The following is a 25,977-nucleotide window of genomic DNA, read 5'->3' as shown; positions in this document are numbered from 1 at the left end:
CAGGAGCCGAACACAATGCATTACGCAATTCGGAAAAACTTTTCTGACAATCTTCAGACCACGGAACGGGATTCGGTGTATCTTTACAGGTCAATGCTACCAAAGGTTTGGCCAGCAAAGAAAAATTCGGTATCCATTGTCTACAGTATGATGTAATGCCCAAGAAAGCACGTACTTCTCTCTGTGTCCTTGGCACACTCAATTTTGCAATTGCCTGAATTCTTTCTGGGGTCAGTTTCCTTCCCTCCTTCGATAAGAGATGACCTAAGTAGGTCACTTCTTGTCGAGAATATTGCAGTTTTGAAAGAGACACTTTGTGATGTAAATCAGATAAATGACGCAACAATGACAAGGTGGCTTCTTTACAAATCTCCTCAGTATCTGCAGCGATTAGCAAATCATCGACGTACTGAATAAGGGTAGCACCATCAGGTAAAACAATTGCATCAAGCTGTGTTTTTAAAGCCTGACTATATATTGATGGACTTTCGCAATAGCCTTGAGGAGCGCGTTTGAAGCGGAAGCTTCGGCCTCCTAAACTGAAACCAAAAATATCCCTGCTCTCCTCGGCAATCGGGATGCTGAAGAAAGCATTCTTCAAGTCAATCACCGAGAACCAGGTGGCGGAAGCTGGAATCATAGTCAATAGGGCAGTGATATCAGGAACAACTGGAAACTGTGGCACAACTATTTTATTGACCTCTCTAAGATCAATCACGAATCTGTAAACAGGTGGCTGAGAAGGGTCAGTACGTTTCAAAACAGGCAGAACAGGACTATTACAAACGTTGCATCTTGTCTCTTCAATTACATCTTTTTCAATCAAATCATAAATGATCGCTAGCAACGCCTTTTCACCTTCACTAGAGATCTTGTATTGGGGAATGCGTGGCAATTTAACATTGGCTTTCAATGTCACAACATATGGCGGTATTTCCAAAAGACCCACATCATTAGGACCAGTAGCCCAAAGAATATCAGGAAGAAACGACAATTCTGTCGGAAGTTTATTCTTCGACAAATACATTGGAGAGATCTCTTTCCTACCCAGTGTAAGTTGTACTCCCGAAGGAGAACAATATAATGTCGCATGCAATCTTTTCAATAAATCCAATCCTAACAAGTTTTCACCACAACCTGTCGTTAGAATAAGGGGTGCTTCCAATTCACAAGGTCCAACAGAAAGGGACATAGGACTAGAAATCGGGTTCCTAACCGGGGCGCCAGAAAATCCTACTGAAACATTCATCTCGCCAGACAAAGGTGCGCCAGGGAGTTTCAAGTGCATAATAGAACTCTTTGTAGCACCAGTATCCAACAGAAAAGGCTCTGACACACCTAATGCAATCACTTTAACATAAGGACCACTCTGATCTACTGGAACTGAAACAACTCCCTCTCTTTGTCTATGGCTGTCCTAGCAATCATTACCTTTCATATTCTCATCTTCTGCACAGTAGTCGACAGCATAGTACTGAGCCGTCCTACCAGACGCATTATTCTGCTGGTCAAAACTATTCATTGAATTCTGAGACGGAAGGGAACGCGCGTTCTGGGGTAAACTTCCACGTCCTCTTCCTCTAGGAGCTTGTTGAACACCTCCACCTCTTGCGCCAGAAGCACCATTCGTACGCTGTAACAAAATAGGACAACTATACTTGAAATGACCCTCTTCTTTACAATATGAACACTGATTGGGACCTACAGGAACACGTGGTTGAGAAAACTCGAACCTTTGCGAGTTTCTCTGAAACTGTTGAGGTTGCTGAGAGTTACTCTGACCACCACGTGGCGGATACGCCTGTTGTAAAAGAACCTTCGTCTTCAATTCTTTAGTTTTCTTTTCTGCTCTATCCTTCTCGTCTTTATCCCTATTTTCGTAGTATTGTGCAGTAGCCAATATTTGTGCTGAAGAGGAAACGGCCCAAGAACTCTCTGAATCTTTCAATTTCTTACACAGCTCGGGAAGCAAATTGTGCACAAACTTGTCAACGAACAGCCGTTGACCACCTTCTGTACTCATATCTTGACCACTGTGGTCGATAAACGTTTCCTCAAACCTGGTGAAGAAATCAGACACTGTTTCATCTTTCTTCTGCTTACACGCAGACACTTTATCCCAATTCACACGCATCGCAGACATTAAAGTCTTCATGTAAGTAATGATCTTACCAGGAAGCTCTGCTACGAAAGGCTCAGGTTTGGCACCACCAACTTGTCTATCATTTGCAGTACTAATATTAGCCCATGAGTCACCTAACTCTTGCACATGATCTGTATGGCGAATCAATCCCCACAAAGGCTGTGGAACAACATTCCCAAATAACATGTCTATATTGGCTAAATTCATAATGCATGAGTCTGCAGTCTGTGATAATTCCTTATAATATCCTGCAGGATTTTTACGGGAGTCAGGCAAAGTCTGCTTAAGGGCTAAAACTTCAGCTCGCTTCCAAGGAACATGTACCCAAACACGCTGAAAATGAGCTGGAACAGCATCAATTTGATTAGCGGCATCAGCCGCAACGGCGTCCTTCCATACCGGAGGGACTTCTCTCATTGGGTACTGTCGCACTTTTTCCCTAACAGAGAAGTCATGTTCAAACAGTGACTGAGAAAGATCCTTATTCCTAAAGGACAACAACGTCGCCACTGCTCTCTCAACATCGGAACCCACTATCGTGCCTTTTTCAAACTCAAACCGTACACGGCACAAAGCAGGCGGATTTGTTTCCAAATCATTTTCCTCCAATTCCTCACAAAGGAAAGCACACATTTTCTCAAAAACTTATCTTTGTTTCTGTCCTTCCCATTGACGGAAGACATCCATAACAGACTCTACATCATATTTAGAAGGGTAAGTAACCCATTTACGCACCATACGGTCAAACATTTCTCTCTCTCGAGGATTAGGCAGTTGACTACGCTACTGCTTACGCTCCGAATCAGGGGTCACACCAGATGACCCAAAGAGAGGAAATATAAGGCTAGCAACAGTATCAGTCATTCTCTGTCGGACAGAAGGAGAAGTTGACGAAAGAACAGGAGGAAAACCAGAGGGAGGCAAGGCAGACGCAGATGCAGACGCAGAGGCAGTATCAGAAAGAACATCAGAAGAGGCAGTCGATGTAGTAGACAAAGTCGTAGGAAGTATAGATGGAGCAGGTAGCAAAGTCGGCGGCCCTTGAGGGGGCTGAGCCATAGTAGTAGGAGCCAACTGAAGAGGAGCTGGCGGCTGCGGAAGAACCTGAGGCACAATAACTGGAGGTTGCACAGCTAAATGTTGCGGAGGTGCTGTAGCATAAGGGGGTGGCGAACTCAACAAGTGTGACATTAAAGGATCTTTCTCAAGTTCTTTTGCTGCATCTTGCTGAAGAAGCGGCAAAACTGGATAACATTTATCGATCACCATTTTACGTTGCCTGTGCAACTGTTCACTCATCTGTTCTTCTTCATTATCTTTAAACTGCATAGCAGCTTGCATTATCGAGATACCCTTTTCTCTCTTATTTCTCTTTGCTAATTTAATTTCCTTCTGTTTGGCTTCCTTACGCCATAGGCGGAAAGAGTCAAACATCGCCGGCCGGGCTTTCTTCTTAAAAAGTTTACCCTCCAGGTTATCCAGAATCTCTGTGTCAAAACTACCATATTGGGGCCATTTTAAAACACCATCTCTCCTGGTGTATCGGATCCATACTTCATTATATGTGAGGGGGCCTATGCCATGCTTCACATATAGTTCATAAGTTGAAGTTACAATCGGAGGAACCGGACACGAGTCCTCCAATCGGGAACCCCTATTACAACCAAGACAAAATAAATTTCCAAGTCTGCTAAGACCAGGCATCTTCGCTCTCTAGTCTAGCTCCAAACTTCAAAGGATTATCGAATACGATAGTCTCGTGAATACACGAGTCCCTCGGCTTTGGTACTTGCAAGTTCCAAATCAAAGATGCCAAGGGGATACCAAACTAAGAACCAAACTAAGGACTGGGAGACGCTCCACTTATACTTAACTGAGGTATCGATGACGTCACCAGAAGACTCGTCTATCGTTTCGCTCTTCCAATCATCAAGGGTCCAAAACAGGGCGATAGTCAGGGCAGCAGTCCTTCGTAGCCGTCAGGAAGCGGGGAACCTCGCAGCAAAGACTTTCGGACCACGTCGACATACAGGGGTCGATGAAGTGGCGGCCTTCCTCCAGAATTTTCACACGAAGCTCCTCACGAACCTCTGGCTTGGACCGGAACCGCTGAAATCGCCGAACGTTGGGCGCCAACTGAAGTACTGGGTTTTTCAGAACCCAGCGGTGCCAGGGAACACACCCTAAGACTTCGAGTCCTTCCTGTTTCAGACTACAGAAACACAGAGTCTTCCTGGTGGAGTCAAAGATCGTATTTATTGGCTGCAACCAGTAACAGGTATCCTAGAAGTACAACACGGTGTATATTCTCAGGAGACTGCTCAACCTTACAAAGCCAGCCTTCTCTTTTATACAAAATATTATGCTTTAGGCAAACATTCCTTATTTTACAGCTGACCATTCACATATTTTCACTACAAAGAAAAAGCAGAGTCATGATGACAAGCCCATATTTCAGTTCGTTCAGCCCTCAATCAATTGCTCGGCAAGGCTCGGTACTTTCATCAGATATCGACGGACCCCCAATAAAAACGGGCACCTCCTCCTCGTAAAGCAAGTCATAAAGAAAGAAACAGGGACAGGTGTGTGTAAGATGAAAAGGTTTTATGATATGCTGTGCCTTGATACTAATCTCATTCGGCCACTGGGAAAGGAACTGGCCGAACAGGTTTTGGCTTCAGGCAGTGGAGTCAGCTTGCCCAGGTCACAGAGGAGTCAGCAAAGCTGTACGTGTCCTTTAGACTTTTAAATGGCCTTAGTCATTGGCCTATGTGAGGGCAATCACAAAATGGCTGCCGTTCAAATGGAACCCGAGGGTTCAGGACGGAAACTCTGATTTCAGGGTGATTTCGTCACCCGAATATGACGAAAATGCTTGTGCATAGTATATTGATCATTCTCGGTCTGGGGATACCAAAATCGTAATGATACGACGATGTTTATAACACGGATCCAGAATTTTCAGTACCACAAAACCTCACCACCAACGACACCTTATGGATAATGAAGACCATCCACTCTGGAGCCCCCTCAGACCTCTGTCCTCTCCACATCTTCAACCAGGCAAGAGCCACCATGGCCCCAGAATACTGCAAAACCACCAACTGCTCCATCGCACCCACCACCTTCCCTGAAAACTAGAAACATGAAGAGATCAACCCCCTCCTGAAAAAAAACATCTACCGACCCGACAGACCTCAAGAATTATAGACTTATCTCTCTGCTCGCCTTCCGAGCCAAAGTCATCAAGAAGGTCATCAGTGCCCAACTCAACAAGTTCATTGAAACAAACCACATCTTGAACACCTTCCAATCAGGCTTCAGAAGCAACCACAGCACGAGACTGCAGTCCTCATCACAACTGTCCTCATCTGCAGTCTCCTCGACTGAGACAAAACTGTAGCCCTCATCCTCCTGGACCTCTCTGCCACTTTCAACACCATCTCCCATTACACCCTTTGCGCAAGACTCCATGATGCCGGCATATGTGGCAAGGCCTTAGAGTGGATCCTCTCCTTCCTCACAAGCAGAACCCAGAGAGTCTGATTCCCACCGTTCTCCTCAGAACCTACAGATATCAGCTGCGGAGTCCCTCACTGCTGAGACCCACCCTATTCAACATCTTCATGGCCCCACTGGCAGCCATCATCAGAAACCATAGACTAAACATTGTCTCCTACTCCAACGACACCCAGCTGATTCTCTCCCTCACTGATGAACCTACAGCTGCGAAGAAGAACTTTCACAATGGGATGAAGGCAGTCACCACCTTGAGGAAGAACAGCTGCCTCAAACTCAACTCCAACAAAACCGAAGTCCGCATCCTGTGAACCAACCCCTCTGCCTGGGACAACTCCTGATGGCCCACAGCACTTGGAGCCCCCCCACACCAACTGGCTACACACATAACCTCGGCATCATCCTTAACTCCACGATCAAAATGAACTGCCAAATTAACACCGTCTCATCCTTCTTCATCCACATACTTGGCCTGCTTCGAAAGATTTTTATGTGGATCCCCACAGAGTCTAGAAGAGTGGTCACCCAGGCTCTTGCCAGCAGAAAACTTGACTATGGCAATGCACTCTACGCCGGCACCAGCCAGAAGCTCCAAAATAAATTGCAAAGAATCCAGAGCACAGCTACAAGGCTTATCCTGGACATTCCCCACTACAGCCACATCACCGATCACCTGAGAAACCTCTACTGGCTCCCGATCAACAAAAAAAACACCTTCAAGCTGCTCACACAAGCCTGCAGGTCGCTACACAACATTGGACCTGCATATCTCAACCACTGCCTCTCCTTCTACGTTCCCACCAGAAACCTCGGCTCCACCAACCTGGCCCTGGCCACTATCCCATGGAACCTCAAGACCATGGCCGGAGAAAGGTCTTTCTCCTACCTCACCGCAAAAACCTGGAAATTTCTTCCTCTCCAGCTCAGGCAATATAACTCACTGCCTCAATTCAGGAAGGACCTTAAGACCTGGCTCTTCAACTGAGCTGGCTCCTCGACTGAACTGCAGAACCCACCCACCCCAGCACCTTGAGACCCTATTTGGTTTCTATCCGCACTCTAAGAACCCTGATTGATTGATTGATTGACTGCAGTTTGGTACAATCATGGTGGTTCCTTACAATGTAAATTTGATACTTGTATAGCGCACTACTCACCAGCAAGGGTCTCAAGGCGCTTTTTATACGAATACCGCTGTGGAACCCATCCTGGCTTTCCCTGTGAGGCGTCCACTCCTGGGTACCCCCAAGGTGGAGGCCAGGCATCCTTAGCGTTGTGGGGGCTGTTGTGGAGATTAAGCAAGCTATTGCCCAGAGTTGCAGAGTGGGACTCCATGATTGGAATAGGCACCGAGGCGAGAATTATCAGGTCCGTGGAATTTTTGAGCCCAAGACCCGCCGAGGCAGGGAATTGAACCCTGGTACCGGGCTAGAACTCTGCATCAGGGTCTGCCGCTCTAATCATTGAGCCACACTTCTCCACAATGCCTCACAGATTTAATGTTGTCATAACTGTATGTTCAGTTCTCCACATAGTATAGGACATATGTCATGTAAAGACTATCAATAAATGATTTGCACCATTAACAATCAATGGAACCTCAAACTGGGATTTGTGTACTTGGATACAAGGCGTTACATTGGACAAGATTTGTTTGTGATATATTGGGGGAGGGTCGGGTCAATGATGACCCTGTGACGCTTGTCATCCTTTATGGAACAGTAAAGTGACCAGTTAACTCTACAAAGTGGTCAGCTGGAAGCAATGAGTTATTTATGTTGGATGTGAGAGTTTGTTTTTGCTCTCATTTAAATGTTACCAACCCTTGCTCCTTGTTACTTCTCACTTGTTTTTCTACATTTCTTAAATGCAATAATTATATAATAATAAATGATACCTTTTTGAGAGTTCTACAAATGTATGACTTTCCTAACAGTAACTATTCATTGTGTTACTATAGTTTTGGGTGATAAAATATGTTTCTAACTGATACAAGTCTATAAGCTTATTAAGTGGATCTATTCATTATTTTTTAAAGGTTATTCTGGGTAGTTACTGAATTGAAATGTGGCCTGGATGAAATTTAAATTATTCAAGAGTTATTGGGTTAATTTCAGTAATTATGCATTACTCTTGTGATGGGAAATTATAGCAATTATGGGATTTCACCAGTTTGAGTAATTGAGAGTAATTTGGTGCAAAAATCCTGCCGCAGGAGTACAGGAGCAACAAACTCCGGGGCATATTTACAAGGGGATCGCACGACCGGAGCGTCACTTTTTTTGATGTTCTGGTGGCGCAATGCCCTGCACCATATTTACACATTGTCAGTAAGCCACTTTGCATGGCTTAATGCCGCTTTGTAAATATGCTACCCTTTCATGCTGTTTTCTGCGTGAACGGGACGTGCAATGGGTGTCGCTGTGGGCGTTCCCACGCAACACCCACTGCTTTTTTACACTGCCCCAGATTTACAAAGATTTGTAAATCTGAGACAACACTAAAAACTAATACCACACAAAAGCAGGCATTAGATCGGTGCAACTAGGAGGAATACTTTTATGTTTCCTTGTTTTTGCTATTTCTATGCGTGCTGCATTGTGCAGAACACATAGAGAGAGCAAATCGCCTTCAAAGATTCTTTATTTGCAGGATTGTGCCCCTTCCTGCACATAAACAATCATTCTCTGCCACACAGACACGCTTGCTCCATGGTGCAAGGATGCACGCTTGCAGGAAATCATCCCTGCGCTATGGCGCAAAGGTGTCTGCGTTGGCGCTAGGCAGCTATTTTTAGTGCCAGCGCGGCGGGAAAATACAGGCGTGAGCCGTAGTCTCGGGAATATGGCAAATCCCTGCGTTTTTTAAATGACGCGGCATGGTGCTGCACAACTTGCCTCACGCTGCGCCGTTTCCTTGTGATTAAACACCTAAGAGGGAGCGAGCAGCTCCTGGCCACTGATGTTTGTATCCAGTACCATTGACTGCTATTTTCATAGCGTAAGATGCATCTTCTGGCCCATTTTGGACACAATCGTGCATTTTACGCTATGAAAATAGCGCTCAATGCTGGGTTATGCTTTCCACGTATTTACGCATAATTACGCGTGAGGCCGCTACAGTGAATTACGCCAGTTACGCCCGCCCCCAAATTGAAATGGGTATAGGATTTGGTATAACAATGAGACAGAATAGATACAATATTCAACATTGTCCCTGACTTATTGACAGTGTCTGACTCTGATACCTGCCACGTACCCTTTCTATAAAAGACCCAGGAACACGTGACCAGAGCCCACAAATCACCAGCGCGAGCCTAGGAGGGCTGAAGATGGAGACACCAGTAATGTGAATATCAGTCAGAAAGGACCTTGAAAAGACTGAATTCATCACAGGTTCCCGCGCCAGGTCCTGCATATTTGTAACCCTTCTTCCCATCACTCTGGGAGCTGGCGTCCGCCCCAGTGAACAGTGAAATTACTGCTATTTTATCAAATTCTCATGAAGTCCCAGATATTCTTTCTGGAGCTGAGTTAAACTTGCAGTAGGCGTGAGACTGATGGCTCCGGTGACAGCAGCGTACACTCCGCCGCTGGCAGCAGCAGGCTGTCTCTTCTCTGTCATGAAGCAGCCCCTCGCCTCCACACTCCTTCAATTTACAGAAGAACAGTGTTATAAATTGGTTCGTCCTGAGAGGTTTGGCCACATTTTGTCTGTCTGGGGCAAACAATAATTTGTTAATTAGGTTATAGTATAAAAACATACAATACTTATATTTAGATATCCAAATTTTATTCACAAGAAGTTTCACAAAAATTTTAGGAATATTTTCATATAATCTGTAGCATCAGGAGTTGCAGATAATTGTATCAACGTCTCAGTAAATTGCTTCGAGTAATGCGCATATTTGCAAGATCACACTTTCAAGGGACACACAGAGAATGCACTTGAGTAAATCCCTTCCCACTGTTTTGTTTTTTTTGCAGAGTTTTATATAGCGCGAACTTGATCCGAATCGGTATCAGAGCGCTTTACATAGCACCAGTTGCATTACATGAGGACACACATTCATTTTTTTTGTTAGGCACGGGGAGTTTAAGTGATTTTCCCAGAATCACAGGATGTTCAGCGTCATTGCCAAGACTCAAACCTGGTTCCCCAGATTCGAGGGCGACCGCCCTAGCCGTCATGCCAAATCCTCTCTTATAAGGCCCAATAAACTTTCCAGCTCCTAAAAAACATTTTTGAGAAGATTAGACACTATACGGCCCTCCTGGCATATCTATCATGGATGTTTCAGGACTTTACTCAATGTGTGGTATCCTTAATCAGCACAATCAATATAACAATGCAATCAATTAGCAATAATCTGATCATAGTAGCTTTGAACTGCTATATTTTCCAATTCATCCCTAAAAATATTGAAACACTTCAAAGCGCAGGTGGATTCTAGTTTGTGCATCAGTTTATCCTAAGATTTGAGATATCAACCATTTTGAAACTTAATTAGATATATTCATACTCTTGTGCTGAATTGGGAAATCCATTGTATAGATGTCATTGCTAAAAAACCCGATGAGGCCGAAAGAGTTTTCTTATGATGTGTTCTGTTGTGTTACGTTACGTTATGGTACACATGTTACAAGGATTTGTAAAGAGTGACTAATCACCTGAGGGGTATCCAGACTACAGAATTCAAGAAAAGAGGACCCCTAGGTGTTGAGGGATCGTTATATGTTTTGGGTGCAAAGTATGAGAAGTCTTGCCCTCCAGTTCTGCTTCTGTGGATGCAGGGTGTGTGTGCAAGAGATGAAAGGAAGAGGCACATGATAGGTTTATGATGGGATGGTGAAAGTGGAGGTGGGAGTTGAGGCGAGAACTTTGTGCATGTGTGAGGAGTTTAATTGACAGCTTTTGTGTATCGGCAGCCAGAGGAGATTTGTGAGGTGAGGTGTGATGGGGGTGCACTTGGAAAGGACCAGGATGAGTCTGGCAGCAACGTTCTGAATGGTCTGAAGGAGGTGGTAGGGGATTCCATCGTAGAGAGCGTTTCCGTAATCAAGTCTGCTGGTGATAAGGGCTTGAGTGATTGTCTGTCTGGTGCTCTTGGGAATCCATCTGAAGATTTTTTAAAGAATGCATAGCATGTGAAAGCAGGAGGAGCTAACTGTGTTCCCCTTTGTGACCATGTGGAGTTTGTCATCCAATATGCTCCCTAGGTTGCTTGCATGGTTGGTGGGTGATCGAGTGGGACCAAGCTCTGATGGCTAAACAGGTGAAATCGCAGGGGTAGTTCTTGTTCTTGAAGTTCAGCACTTGTGTCGTATCTGTGTTGAGTTTCAGGTAGTTGGTTCTCATTTATTCTGCTACGTGGATCCTGCATTTGATGAAGTTGGATCTGGTGGTGGGGAATTTGTCTGACGTAGGGAATATGAGTTGGGAGTAGGAGATGATGGAGATGTTATGAGATCTGAGGACATTTATGAGTGATATCATGTAAATGTTGAACAGTCTTCAGATCAGGTACTTGTGCTCTGATGTGTTGGGGATGGGAGTTTGACTCACTGTGTTCTCCTTGTGAGGAAGGAGATATTCCTACGAGGGCTGGACCTTGAATTCCTGTGTTGTATATTCTTTTAATGAGACTGGAGTGTGACACGGTGTTGAATGCTCCAGAGAGGTCCAGCAGTATGAGGACGGCAGCCTCTCCTCGCTCTAGAAGGTTGTGAATCTCATCTGCGGCAGTGATAAGTGCTGTCTCCATGCTGTGATTGCTGGCAAATCCAGATTCGAAGAGGTCGAGAAGATTGTGGAGATCCAGTTGGTTGGTGAATTCCTCATTGATTGCTTTCTCTATCACTGTTGCTGGGTATAGTAGTAGGGAGATGGATCAGAAGTTGTTTAGTTTGCGGGGGTCAGCCTATGTTTTTTTTAGAAGGGCTGTGACTGTAGCATGCTTGTGCTCCTCTGGGAAAGCTACAGACCCAATGGAGGAGCTTATGATGTGGGTGAGGAATTTGTTGACCCCGGGTACTCCTAGGTTGTAGATATGGTGTGGACATGGGTTTCTGGGGCCCTCGAGTGGACGGTCTTCATGATTGAGGTGGTGTGTTCTCCAGTTGGTTAGGTGTCTGTCCGAGTGGTAGATGAAGAGTTTGCTGATAATATCCTCTAGGTTTGGTTGCTTTTCAAAGTTATTGTAAATCTTCCCGATTTTGTTGTGGAAGTAATTTGAAAGGTTGTCGCAGAGTTCCTGGAAGGGGGTGATGTAGCTGGCTGAGGCATCTGGGGTGGTGAATTCCTTGATGATAGCAAATATCTCTTTGCTGCTGTTGGAACTGGTTTTGATCCTATCCATGTGGGCTCTTATTGGAAAATGAATCCAAAATAAAGTATTTAAAAGGATGAATTTATTGTCAGCACGGCATACAATCCCAACCAGTCAGGATCCAGATGAAAACAGACCCCCAGTGGAACACCTTGCTCTAAAGGCTCCAAATGGAACCCCAAAGCTCACATGAAAATATACATGTTGCATGCCTTAAAGGGACAACCACAACAGATGCAAATGAACTTGGGAATATAACACATCCCCCTTATTAATAAAACAAATATCAAATATGAAACTAAGTTAAACATAGTCACTAAGTGATCTGGGCGCAGTTCTAATACGCACATCACTTTTAACTCTCGAAGAAACAGATTAATCTGTTTCCGCTCTTTGTAAATTGTTATCATCAGCAACATCATTAGTGTACCTATTTACATTCTTGTCATTTTGCATAGGACACCTGGCTACTCTCCTTGAGTTCCAAACTCTACCATCTTGGGTGATTACACTGTTCTTAAACACTTTCTTTATTTGTATAGGTCTGCCAAATTTACTAACACCTTTATTATTCAATGTGGGTCTTAAAATCCTAACCCAATCACCCACCCTCCAATTATGTACTTTCGTTTTCCACTTGTTGTCATACCACAATTTGGTCTTTTCTTGTTTGTATTCAACTCTGTTAGCAATCTCATGTATGTCATCTTTGTGCTCCAACACCTTTTTACATTTTACTTTAAACCACCAAGGAAAAACTTCCGAAGCTGGGTCCCTACCTTTCAATAACCTGAAAGGACTGATTTCAGTCGTTGAATGTGGAGTAATGCGATATACTCAAAGTCTTTCTCTGAGAGCACTCAACCAATTTCCCTTTTGTTTTAATGATTCTATCACAAACTTTTTAAGAACACGGTTGAACCGTTCAACCTGACCATTCTCGTGAGGTTCATAGAGAGAAGTGCAAATGTGTTGAATTGCACAACCTTTGAGGAAACTCTCCATTTCACCTGAAACTAGCTGTACTCCATTATCTGAAACCAGAGTAGAGGGACAACCTTCAGGTGAAAAAACTTCCTTAAAGAAGTTAATAACTGCACTAGTGGTTGCCTTTGAAACAAACTTGACCTCAGGCCATTTAGAATGGTAGTTAATCATGACTAAAGCAAAACGTGAATTTTCTGGTAACATGTAAAACGGACCAGAGATATCAAATGCAACCTTCTTCCATGGTTCCTTTGGCCATTTAACTGTCTTTAGAGGAGGAATATTAACTTTCAACATCTTATCATTAGAACAACAATCATTGCACTCCCTCAAAGTGCAGTCAATCAACCTGTCCATGCCTGGCCACCAAAAATACGATCTTATGAGACGTTTCATAGCAGAAATACCAGGATGTGTCTTGTGTGCTAATTTGAGTATTAAACCGTGAATGCCCTGTGGAGGAATACATGTTCCTGCTCTTAAAATAAAATTTCCATCACAGAACAGCTCGTCAGCTACCATGAAAAACGGCAATAGGTCTGACTCTACATAATCCTTCCTAGGCCAACCTTCCATTACAAACTTTTTAAGAACAACCCATTTGTCATCCTTATCTTGGCTTTCCTTCCAAATTTCCTCTGTGATTTCTTTGTATTGTCTAGGAAAAATATCAGTAATGGTTAACACAAAATCTGTCTCATTAACCACATTAACCTTACTGTTGCTGTCCTCACATGGAAGTTGTGACAAACAATCTGCTGTTACATTTTTTTTTCCTGGTATGTATTCAACTGTAAAATTTTATTCTTGTAGTCTAGATGTTAAACCAGCTATTCTAGCTGTAGAATTCCAGCCACCACCTGCCGACAAAATGGGAACTAATGGTTTGTGGTCCGTTCTGAGGACAAATCTGCTTCCCGACACGTACATTCTATAATGTTCCACCGCCCAAACACAAGCAAGCAATTCCCTTTCAATTACTGCATATTTGCGTTCTGTATCATTAAGGGTTCTGGAGGAAAATGCTACATTCCATTCTTTCCCCCCATCTCTTTGTGATAACACGCTACCCAGACCATAAAGGCTGGCATCTACAGTGATGAAGCATGCTTTTTTCATTTTAAAAGGTTTAAGTGTGGGAGCATTGACGATGTCACTTTTAATAACCAAGAAAGCTTTGTGTTGATCATCACCCCACTCAAATACAGCTTTTTGTCTCAACAACCTTCTTAGAGGTTCCATCTTAGTAGCAAAACTTTCAACAAATTTGCTATAATATTCGCACATACCAGAAAAGGATAACAACTGTTCTTTGTTCGACAGGGCTGGTGCATTTAGGATGGTCTCAACATTGGACTTCTTGGGAACGAGACCATCTCCAGACAGAGTATGACCTAAATATTCTACAGAGCTCCTGAACAATTTACATTTGTGTGCTTTGAGAGTAAGACCAGACATTTCCAGCCTCTTACAAACTTCATTTAAATGTGTTTCATGTTCAGCTTCATTCTTGGAGAAAACTAAAATGTCGTCCTGGAAACATTTAACATAACCCTCGGTGTCTCTAAAAATTTGCAACATAACTTTCTGAAATACAGAGGCTGCTGATGCAAGCCCAAATGGCATCCTGGTGTATTGGAAAAGACCAAAAGATGTTATAAATGCTGTATATTTTTTTGACTCTTCTGTGAGCTCAATTTGATGGTACACAGATCTTAGATCAAGAGTTGAAAAAATCTGAGCACCATCAAACAACGAAACAAGTTCATTTATATTAGGAAGTGGGTGACAATCTATGATGATATTTGAATTGAGAGCTCTTAAATCAACACACAGGCCCAATTTTTGGTCAGGCTTACGTACTGACAATGGGAGAAACCCATTCAGCAGATTCAATGGGTTCAATGATATTGTCCTTCAACAGTTCGTGTAGCATGTCTTTTAATTCATTCCTGACATTGATTGGTACGCCTCTTAATTTTTGTTTGACTGGGATGGCATTATCTTTTTTTTCAATCTTATGTGAAAATTGTTTTAGTTTCCCTAAGTTATCGCAGAAAACCTTGTTAAATTTGTGTGTTATATGTGATGTACACTTTGTGGATTCTACTACTTGATTTACTGTGGTGGCCATGCACATGTCTTGCTCGCTGCATAAGGAAATGGGATCTTTGGAACGTGGGTTGAGAATAATACCTAATTCCCACTGGTCTCGCCAACCTAACACATTTACACCTTTGGTTGCAATGTACAATTTAATATGAGCAGACCTTCCTCTAAAACTTAAAGGAACTATAAAGAACCCTTCCATATCAATTTTTGAGCCATCAAAACTTTCCGCATGGATGTCAGATTGCTGTACATCCTTAATATTGCATAGTTTCTGTAGTTTTTCCTCAAAGTACTCCTTGCTAATAATCGTCCATGGTGAACCCGAATCCACCATTAGCTCCAAATCCGAGCCTAAATCATCAAATGAGCATTTGGGAGACTTCATAAATCTTTCCTTCTCGGGTCCAGTGTGTATGATAGAAACAACAAAACCTTTGTCAGAGTCTTGGATTTCTTTAACAGTAGTAACTTTGTTAGTATCAGAAACACCAGTCATAGTATTACGTGTTTGGTTGTTGAATCGTCTATCTCTGCAGACATTACTGAAATGTCCTATTCTACCACAAACTCTGCACTCTTTGTTAATTGCGGGACATCCTTGAAACGAGGCAATGTGTGATCTGCTCCCACATCTATAACAAACAAATGAATTATTGGTGTGGTCTTGTTTTCTGCTCGAGAAATTATTGTAGTTGGGTTTGAATTTTACTTGTGTAGCATTTGGATTTTTTATGTCTCCTTTTGATTTAACCACACGTATTTCATCCTCAGTAGAAGACTTATTTGATTTTTGACTGACTACATCTATCCATTTTTCCGACAATTCCGTTGACTTTGCTATGGCAATTGCTTCCTCAAGCTTGGGAGCTCCCACAACCCATAGTTTTTCTTGTATTTTCTTATTTTTAATATGCACTATAATTTGATTACGAATCATTTCATCGGTAATGTTACCAAAGTTACAGTGTAGGCTTAAGGATCTTAATGCAGTTAGAACGTCATCAAAAGATTCATCATCCTTCTGTGCCCTGGTATAGAATTTAAATCTGTTTAAAGCAATGTTGGAAGTCGGTTTGAATATTTTTTCTAACCTAGATAAGGCTTCTGTATATACGTTCACATTGTCTCCTTGCCCAACTTGAGGGAGGACTTGGGGTAAAGATCTGAAAACCTCTTGACCCTCAGAACCTAGGCAGTGAAGTAATATACTTTTTTTCCTTTCAGCACCCATGCGTTTTCCATCAATGGCCTTCATATAATTGAAAAATTCTTCTTTTCATCTTGGCCCAGGTATGGGTGGATCACCTTTGCTTTGGAGAAATTTTGAAGGAGCCTCGAATTGCATATTGTCAAAGAAAAATAATCATTCTGCTAGAATAAACTCGTTGCAATATATAACAAACGTGGAAAGAAGCAATCATATGCAGTGTTAATATGAAGAAGCAGTTAAGAATAAAAATAACACTCTTAAAGTACAAAAGCTTATAACACTGCTGACTCAGGAGTAATGTAGATGACCAGGAACAAACATTACAAGTAATTAACTGTATAGTTGTGACAAAATAACTTTACAAGGATAAAAAAATAAGGTGCTTTATCTTAAAATGTATCTATTGACATGTTGCTGATATTTGCAACCATTGCGGGCTTTGTTTCTGTGGTCCTCGCTGAGATCCGATCGTAAAATCCTCTTTACTTTTTTTAATATTGTTGTTACCGTTGCTAGGTAACTTCAAAATGACCCCCGTGCGTGCCTGCAGCGTGAGCGTGATGACACACGTGTTGTTAACTGCGCATGCAGGAGCCGGAAAACAATGCTTGGATGTGGACGCTGGAGCGAGGCGTGATGCGTTATGAAGGTAGGCACTCAAACCCGTTTAAATGATGCGTACTTCAAACCGCAGCGCGGGCTCACACTGAGATTTGCTGTATTTTAAAACAAACAGCGTTCTCAATTTCGCTAGCAACGTGGTAGATCAGTTCTTCCCCACACATATAAACATGCGCAAGCGATGTCAATGAAGAGTGTAGTACTCACAATACTCCGCTGAATTTAAATGTAGATTTCCCGACACTTTTCTTAGTCAATTTGAAGCAGGTCTTGATAGTACGCGTAAAATGCACCTATGCGATCGTTGTTGATGCAAGTTCGTTCTTTTCAAATAATTGGTAAAATAATGAAGTTAACCAAATTCCAAAATTAACGTGGGTGAAGGTACTCCACTCCCGTGCTGGAGATAGGCAGGAGTTGCTTAATCCCATCCTCGTGGCCAAATATTGGAAAATGAATCCAAAATAAAGTATTTAAAAGGATGAATTTATTGTCAGCACGGCATACAATCCCAACCAGTCAGGATCCCGATGAAAACAGACCCCCAGTGGAACACCTTGCTCTAAAGGCTCCAAATGGAACCCCAAAGCTCACATGAAAATATACATGTTGCATGCCTTAAAGGGACAACCACAACAGATATAAATGAACATGGGAATATAACAGCTCTTCTCTCTCTTGGTAACTCTCAGGAGGTGGTGGTAGTGCCAGAGGGCAGCCTTGCAGGTTGATCTGGCATTGGTATCACAGTTGGTTCCCCACTTCCTTCCCAGCTGTTTGCAGAATATTTAGGAGCCTCAGAGATTTTCCATGTACCATGAAGACAGGTTGTTTATTCTGTGATATCTGTGAGTTTTGATGGGTACAAGAGTGTTGGCGCAGTTGGAGATCCATTGGTTGAAGTTGGTGATGTCATTGGCTAGGTTGTTGATGGTGGTGTCGGCCTAGTTTACTTCAAGAGTGTAGTGCAGGTCTGTTTCCATTATTCTATTCCAGGTTTGGCTGAGTTAGTTGGTGTTGATGGGAGCTTTGGCCTGTGTCATGGAAATATTGAAATGAATAATGTAGTGGTTGGTCCATGTGAGTGGAGAGTTAGAGCAGTAGTTGATGCAGTTGCCGGAGGTGAAGATTGCATCTAAAGTGTGTCCTGCTTTGTGAGTAGGTTCTGTGATAAGCTGGGAAAGTCATATATTGTGTAGACTCTTGAGGAGGTCGTGAAGAAGTGCTCTGAGGGGTCTTCTAGGTGGATGTTGAAGTCACGGAAAAGAAGTAAGCTCTTGGAGTTGATGGGGAGGAGGGCAATGAAGTCTGAGATGAGGCTGCTGAAGTTGCTCCATGGACCAGATGGTCTGTTGGTTAGGGTGATCTTCATGGTGGTGTTGTTGATTGCTTGCAGGTTGAAGTGCATATGTTCCATGGAAGGAGTGTCTGGGTCAGTGGTGGTTGTGCATTTGAGGGTGTCTTTGCAGATCATGGCAAGACCTCCGCCAGGTTTATACAAGCAGTCCTGGCATGCACTTTTGTATCCTGATTGGATGGCCACTGAGATGTTGGGAGCTGAGGTGAGGTTCACCCAGGTTTCTGTTAGAAAGAGTAGGTCCGGTATGCTGTTGTTAAAGAGGTCCCAAATTTCAATGGCATGTTTTATGAGAGAGTGGGTGTTTAGGAACATGCATGTTAAGGTGTGCCGAAGGTCAGGTGACATTGTGAGCTGGTGACGCAGGAGTTTGAGTGAGGGGGGTGTGCGGTGCTGAGTTGCGGACGGTAAAATGACAGTGGGAGCAAGAGAAAGGTCCTACAGTGCTACGAGGTGCAGTGCAGCGGCAGTGGTTCGAGGGGCGGCCAGGGTCAAGCACATGGAGGGTCGCTGCAGAGTAGCAGTGATGGGTGATCCGACTAGGCACGGATGAGTGCAAATAGATGCTTTTGGCGTGTAGCGACCGATATTACTTAGTTCCTAGAAGGGGTAGGAGGGCAGGGGCAAAGTTGAGGCAGGAAGAAGACATGGGAAGGAGATGCTGGAAGAGGACACGGGAGAGCAGGTAAGGAGTGGGCTCGAGGTGGGAATAAGAAAAATGTGGGAGGGGTTGGGTGATGGGGAAAAGATGGAGGCACAAGGGAAAGACGTACAAAGTTAAGTGGCACAAGGAAAAGAGGCACAAAGAAAAGAGGCACAAAGTAAAGGCAGAGCATGAGAGAGGAAGGCAGAAATAATGGAAACGAGTGAGAGAAAGAGGTAAAATAAGCAAAACTAGTGCGAGAAAGAGGGAAAGCAAAGGCAAAGAATGAGAGAAAGAGGCACAAAATAAAGGCAAACAGTAAGAGAAAGAGGAAAAGGAGTATGAGAGAGAAGAGAGATGAATGTACAGAGACATGGAGAGGAGCGGCAGTGAGGCCAGGTCCGATAGGGCCTTAGACTGGTCAGAGGACCAGTGCCAGGTAAGTAGGCAGCTTGTACCTAGGCACCTTCTCAATGAAGTCATGCAGCGGATGCCATTAAGTTGGTCCTGAGAGGGGGCAGGAGCTCAGGGGGCAGCAGGTAGGGCTATGGGTAGGCGGGAAGAAGAGGGCGGAGGATGACGCGGGAGAGCAGGCAAAGAGTGGGGAGAGGCAGAATGACTAAAAGGGCAGGAGGGGATTGGAGGAAAGATGGAGGCACAAGGTAAAGAGGCACAAACAAAAAAGGCAGAAACAAAAGAGGCCCAAAGCAAAGACAGAGTGGGGGAGAGAGAGACGGAGAGGTAGAAATAATGAAAACAAATGAACGAAAGAGGCAAAGTAATTGAAATGAGTGTTAGTAAGAGGTAAAATAATGGAAACGAGTGAGAGAAAGAGGCAAAGTAAAGGAAACGAGTGGGAGAACAAGCATTTGCAATGCAATAGGTCTCGCATGTACGCAAGTTTGAGCTATTGGCATTGAAAATGACAATGCCTTTTATTTATGTTTTGGTTTTTAAAACATAAATAAAAGACTTTGTCATTTACAATGCCAATAGCTTAAACATGCGTAAATGTTAGACCTGCTGCATTGCGAATGCTTGTTATATATGGCGCGAATTCGACCCAAAGGTATTGGAGCAAAGACTCAGTCATTTTTGGTAGGCACGGGAGACTGAGTGATTTGCCCAGAATCAGAGGATGTTGAACAGACTCGAATCTGGCTCCCCACTCATCTGCTTCAAAAGCGGCAGCTCTGGCCGTTAGGCCACATCCGTTCCCACATTGTGTAATGTTGTGTTGCTGGCATGAATGTCATTGTTATAGACCCCGAGTCATCTGTCAGTCATGTAGCGCCTCTTAGCGCATATTTACTATTATTATTGTTTATTACGTGTGTTTGCCGGCATTTGTGTTTTTGTGCTTTACTTTCTCTTTGTCATTGAGCCTGCACATATGTACACGCGTGAGTTGTATCGTTTGAGAATGCATTGTAAGCAGGGCCAGGCAGTGGAGTGCCCGTGGAAATCTCCACCCTTACAGTCAATGTATTTTTTGTTGTGGAAGTTTTATAGAGCGCAAACTCGACTCGAAGGTATTTGAAGTGCTTTACATGAGCACCAGTTACATTACACAAAGACACATTAATTTTTTTGTAGACACGAGTAGGTTAACTTTTACCCAGAATCACGAGATGTTGAACCAAGACCTAGACTCCTACCTGGTTCCCCAGCTCCAAAGTCAGCAGCTCTAGCTGTTAGGCCACATTGACGTGTAAACTCAATAAAGGAAATAGTACACATACCGTGTAACAACCAAGTAAAGAGGCCAATAGCCATGGGAGGATACAAATGACAACATGGCCGAACTAAGGAGGGACTAACAAGCCTATTAAGGAATCAAACGCCAGCATTTACAAAGGACAAAGACACAAGCCAATTAAAAATATGGGCGGGGGAGTGGGCGGGCTTCTCTCCTATACTGAACTACAACAGATCATCGCCAGAGCAGCGCTTGCGTGCTGGCTCAGGCTCGACCTAAAAAGGCCAAGCAGAGGCAAAGAGTGAGAGAAATAAGCAAAAAAAGAAGTCCAAATAGTGAGAGAAAGAGGAAAAGGATTATGATAGAGAGAGAGAGAGAGAGAGAGAGAGAGAGAGACAGAAGAGAGAAAAACGCACCAAGGCTCCGAGAGCGGCGGCCGCGAGGCCAGGCCCAAAAGGGCCTCAGACTGGTCAGAGGACCGGTCCCAGGTAAGTGGGGAGCTGGGGCCTAGGCCTGGGACCTGAGGCCTATATAAGTCCTCTTGTACACCATTCTACACTCCAAACAAGCGTTCTCCATGGCTGTGACGTATTATCTGAACCAAGGGCATCCTAATGCTCAAATGAATATCTACTTTAGATTTATGCAGTACATTTCCATGAATCCAAATGATCCGAACCTAGAGCCCTGAAAATCTCACTGCCTAACAAGCTTGAGTGAAACACGTGTAGGCTGGAGCATCAGGGTACACACATAGATAAACACAAACAATAGAAATGTCATCTACTCCACTTGGATTGATCTTTATTTTTTCAACTGTATCTTGAGTGCAAGCACATTTTCAACAACTATTCTTTTTGTTATTCTGTGGGCATACAGGTCTGACGGAGAGTATTGCTTGCCAGCAACCTTCACGAAGGTTCTGTACCACCACAACAAATCCAAGGTAAAGCTGAAGGTGTCTCCATACTCCTAGGAGCCTTACACCTACTTTACTTACTACTTGTGTATTTGAAGTGTGTTAAATACCAGCTGTCAGCGGTTACTGTTAATGCTTTTCGACTTATCACCCTTAAAAGTGTGAAAGGATGGATTGTCTTTGGTTGAAGTCAAGCTTGTGACCGTATCATTGCCACAGCTGCCAGCCGCGAGCCGTCATTTTGGCTAAGGTTTCCCTTGCCAGGGTCATAGCTGTTATTAGTGCAGATGGTGCAGTGGTACCGGGGCCCAGATGTCTGAGAAATCCACTCCACACCAATAATGACTGTATTATAATACTCACTTGGGAATAAAATACTCATTTTACTTGTTCTAAATAGAGCCCAAAGCATCTTTGCTACTCCATTGCTCAACGCCCCTTAGACAGGTGCCTCGGCCCAGAAGAGAACAGAGCTTCAGGTGCCAAGAGCGACAAATCACAGGGCTGTGTGTGTGGCCACAAGCAGTACTTAATTTGGAAACAAACAAGTGCCAGGGCCCTGGTTAGGAGGCCACTGCATCTTGCATTGCCCCTGCCAGCGCTGCCAAGGACAGTACCTACACAACCACTAACCATTACACTGATGTACGCCTGACATTTCAGACCATTTCAGGCCCCCAGAACTATAAGAATGGCTTGGACAGCTGGTATCAGTCATTTTCAATGTATATTGAACTAAGAAACAACTGTTCTGTTCATCTCTAAATTTCACAACCCACAGCGCCACCACCTGTCAGACTGTCATAAGTGCTGGTGTTGACAATTGAGGTCGGTGCCGAGCACCGGAAACCTCCGGATAAAATTAAGCACTGCCACTAGGTAGAATATCTGCTGTGGCAGAGTTGTGCTGCATCTGGATATAGTATGGCATGGGATAGCCAGGCAGAGTGCAGGGAATACTAGAAGAGGAGTCCTGCCTACTTAAGAGGAGGTGAGTCAAGAGATGAGGGAGTTTGGTTTATGGTGTGATCAGATGGATGGGGGCTAGTCAACAGAAGAAGAAGGGTAGTTTATGGAGCTGGAGTGACGTCGGATAGAAAGCAGGTGAGCTGAAGCAGAGAGCAGATGTGGTTGGCTAGGGATAGTTGATTCCATGAAGTGTGCTATTGGTGAATGCATTCTCTTACTACAGCCATTGATGCTTCATGCACATCAGTGCATGTTTACTTGTCACACAGCTGGACCTCGTCAGGATCCCATTCTCTGTGCTGCGCCGGAGCAGAAGCCAGACAGGTTTTTAAAAAAATCTGGATCTTGTTAAAGTTGTGTCAGTGCTCAGAGAGGATGAGGGCGGACTCATAGCTCAGCGAGGCACGCTCTGGGAGCTCTTCCACCAAAGTTCTTGTCGTTGAAGTTCTGAACAGTGAAAAGGGCCTGAAATTGGGACTGCGCTGCTCGGGAAGGACAGCGCTTTGGAAATATCCTGGGTAAAAAGGTGGGCACATCCTTGTCAATCTTATAAATCAGACCGGCTGCTTTGAATCGAAGCTGTTTATGGATCAGTAATCAGTATGACTCTATTTTGTGCCAATAATAAGTTAGCCTGACGGCAGCATTCCTCTGCGATGTGCCAATGTGTTCCTTAGGCAGCCCCAGATACCCGGTATCACAGAAGTCCAAGCTGGGCTGCCCAAAGGCATTTGCCACTGTGACATTTGGAGAAACAACGGAGAGCGAGAAATATGATTGAGTGTAGAGAGAGTGAGGTGGAAAGCTGTTGTGAAGGCGTCAATGTGGGCATCTGAGGTGAAGGTGGATCCATGAGGGGACCTGTGAGTCCTGACCAGTTCACTGGAGCGAAGCAGCCCCTAGTGACACTGGCCAAAAGCCTCCCACAGATTAATGTAGAAACATGTGAACAATTTCCAATCCGTAAGGGTTTCACTCCAGGATGTCTCTGTCCATCCGGCTCCCCCTGGAGTCCACTGATCCTGTGAGTCCCACATTAGCAGCGCTGTGGTTTTATGTCAAATGGATCACCTGATGCGTTTATCTGCATACCTCTGGGAAATGTTCTGAAATTCACCCAGCAGGCACGCGAGCAGTCTTAGATAGAAATGAAATAAAACACAATCCAGACTGGAACCTTTAGGAACGCCCTCATTTAGGACTTTTGAGTTTGCGTTGAAAGGACCACATCGGTCACTTGGCTGCGATGGTTGCACTAGAAGAGAAGAGCCGTAAGTAGCTACCTCCCCTCGCCGCGGAATCCTGACTCGGCGATCGATGGGAGGCTTATTGATGTAATACTACATAGGGGTGCGCGGAACTCATGGAGTTTCACTCAATGGAATTCCGCGGAGATACAGAAAATCTCTGTCGGATTCTGCGGAAGTCCACCAACGGGTGGAAAATATGCAGCTTCCGCTGCTCGCACTGCAATGTAGCACCGGTAGCGCGGGCATCACTGAAAGTCTGTGCAAATGGCACCGGGCGTTGCACAAGGGTGGGCGACCAATCAAGCTGTTTTTGCAGCCGCATGGAGTAGAAAATCTACCCGAGCAGCAGCAAATCTACTCGAATGCCAACCCCCTGACCGATACCGCTCACGAACACTGGCGACCACCTACGTTAAAAAATCGCGCTTAGGGACACCAAATCCTGCTCGCTCTTGCTAGCTCTCATAGGGGCATATCAACAACAACCGGCGATAATTATCGCTAAGCGCACTTAGCGCTAGGATAATTATCGCCGGCTAGCGTTGATTTTTATCGCTGAGATAGCGTGCTATTAGCAACGCTTATCTCAATAGCGATAAAAATCCTCACGCTAAGTGGCTAATGTGAGATTATCGCTGGAAACCCAGCGATAATCTCACGTTAGCTTGTTGATAGGGACAGACAAACTTAGCCATGATATCCTCCTTCCATAGGATATCATGGCTAAGTCAGAAAAATACCAGACGTTAAAAAGCAGCGTTAACCACGGTTAGCGCTGCTTTTTTTGTCTCTAACAGGGTTAGCGATATTCTTGATAATAGGAGAAATGTCGCTTAGCGACATTTCTCCTATTATTTTACTCTGGAACGCCCCCTGGCATCTCATTAGAGATGCAAGGGGAAGCGTAGAGTAAAAGGGTGCTAACATGCAAATTTGCGTGTTAGCACCCTGTTGTTGATAGGGTGCTAGTTTTATCTCTGCTTTTTTGGCTTTTAAAGCCAAAAAAGCAGAGATAAAGCCCTTGTTGATAGACCTCATAATCCGGAGCCTCTCGGGAGACAAATTCTATCACGTGGTGATTGGCGGAATTGGGCCAGAACAGTGCATTAAATGTGGAGCGGTGAAAATTCTGCCAATTCCAAGGGCAGAAGATAACATTCCGCTCACTCGTAACACTACAGCTGTCCAAGAGGAATCACCGTGTTTCATCCTTCTGAGGTCGACATCCATCAAGGGAACCACTGACCCAGGTCCTAACCCTGGGCAAAGTCCTAGCTGGGACTCATCTAACCAGCCACTTGATTCAACAGAGGTGCGGAGTAGCTTCGTGAGGACTCTCTAATAGACTCACCACATAAGGAAGATGGGAGATAGGACAATAATTTGCCACATCTTCTGTGTCAAGATCAGGGGTTAAAAGAGGAGGGACGCTGTCTCCTTTTAACTCTTTAGGCGCACTTCTGATTCAAAGAAAGAGTTTATAATTTATGTCACTAAAGAAGACAGCTTGGTGTAAGCCTCCTTGAGAATGTAAGCAGGGCAGACATCTGCAGAAAAGCTCCCGGTCAGCTATGGTGTGCGGGGTTCCACCTCCTCCCTTGAGGCTGCCTTAAAACCCAATACCTTCATTGGCCGTTCTCCACCCCTGGAGGAATTAAGACAACTGGAAAGTTATCTGTGCTCACAGTGTCAGCAGGGTCACCATCCCGACTGCAGACCTGGGCAGCTGCCAAGTCTCACAACTCACAGATTGAACACGTTAATGGATGCACTGAAGATGGGTAAAGAGAACCCACGAGAGCCCCTCCTGCACCGGGGCAGACAGGGGAACCATGATAGGGCCTCTGGGGCTAAAGCAAGCATCATGCAAACAACACACTGATGTACCCTGCTGTTCCCGAGCCCGCTTACATCCCTTCCTCTGTTTCCTGCACATGAAAAGCAAGTGTTCCACATCAGCAGGCAACCTGCACATGTTGCAAACATCTGCCCACATCCATCAAACCCCAGCAATGAAACAATAAGGTCAAAGGACGACGCACACAACTCGATTCAAATGTGTTTAGGAACAAGTGCCCCCAGGAGACTCTTTGAAGAATTGGAGGCAGCCAGCTGCAGACCACCCTTATGCAAATGAGGTGTCTATTGAATACAGCACCAATTAGATGTAATGAGTAATTTATGAAGCTGTTTCTACACAGCTGGTGTTAAAATGCAGAG

Source organism: Triturus cristatus, chromosome 11 (genome assembly GCF_964204655.1).
Source record: "Triturus cristatus chromosome 11, aTriCri1.1, whole genome shotgun sequence".
In the NCBI taxonomy this organism is placed as follows: domain Eukaryota; kingdom Metazoa; phylum Chordata; class Amphibia; order Caudata; family Salamandridae; genus Triturus; species Triturus cristatus.
The sequence above is the reverse complement of the archived record's forward strand: the minus strand, read 5'-3'. Positions refer to the sequence as shown.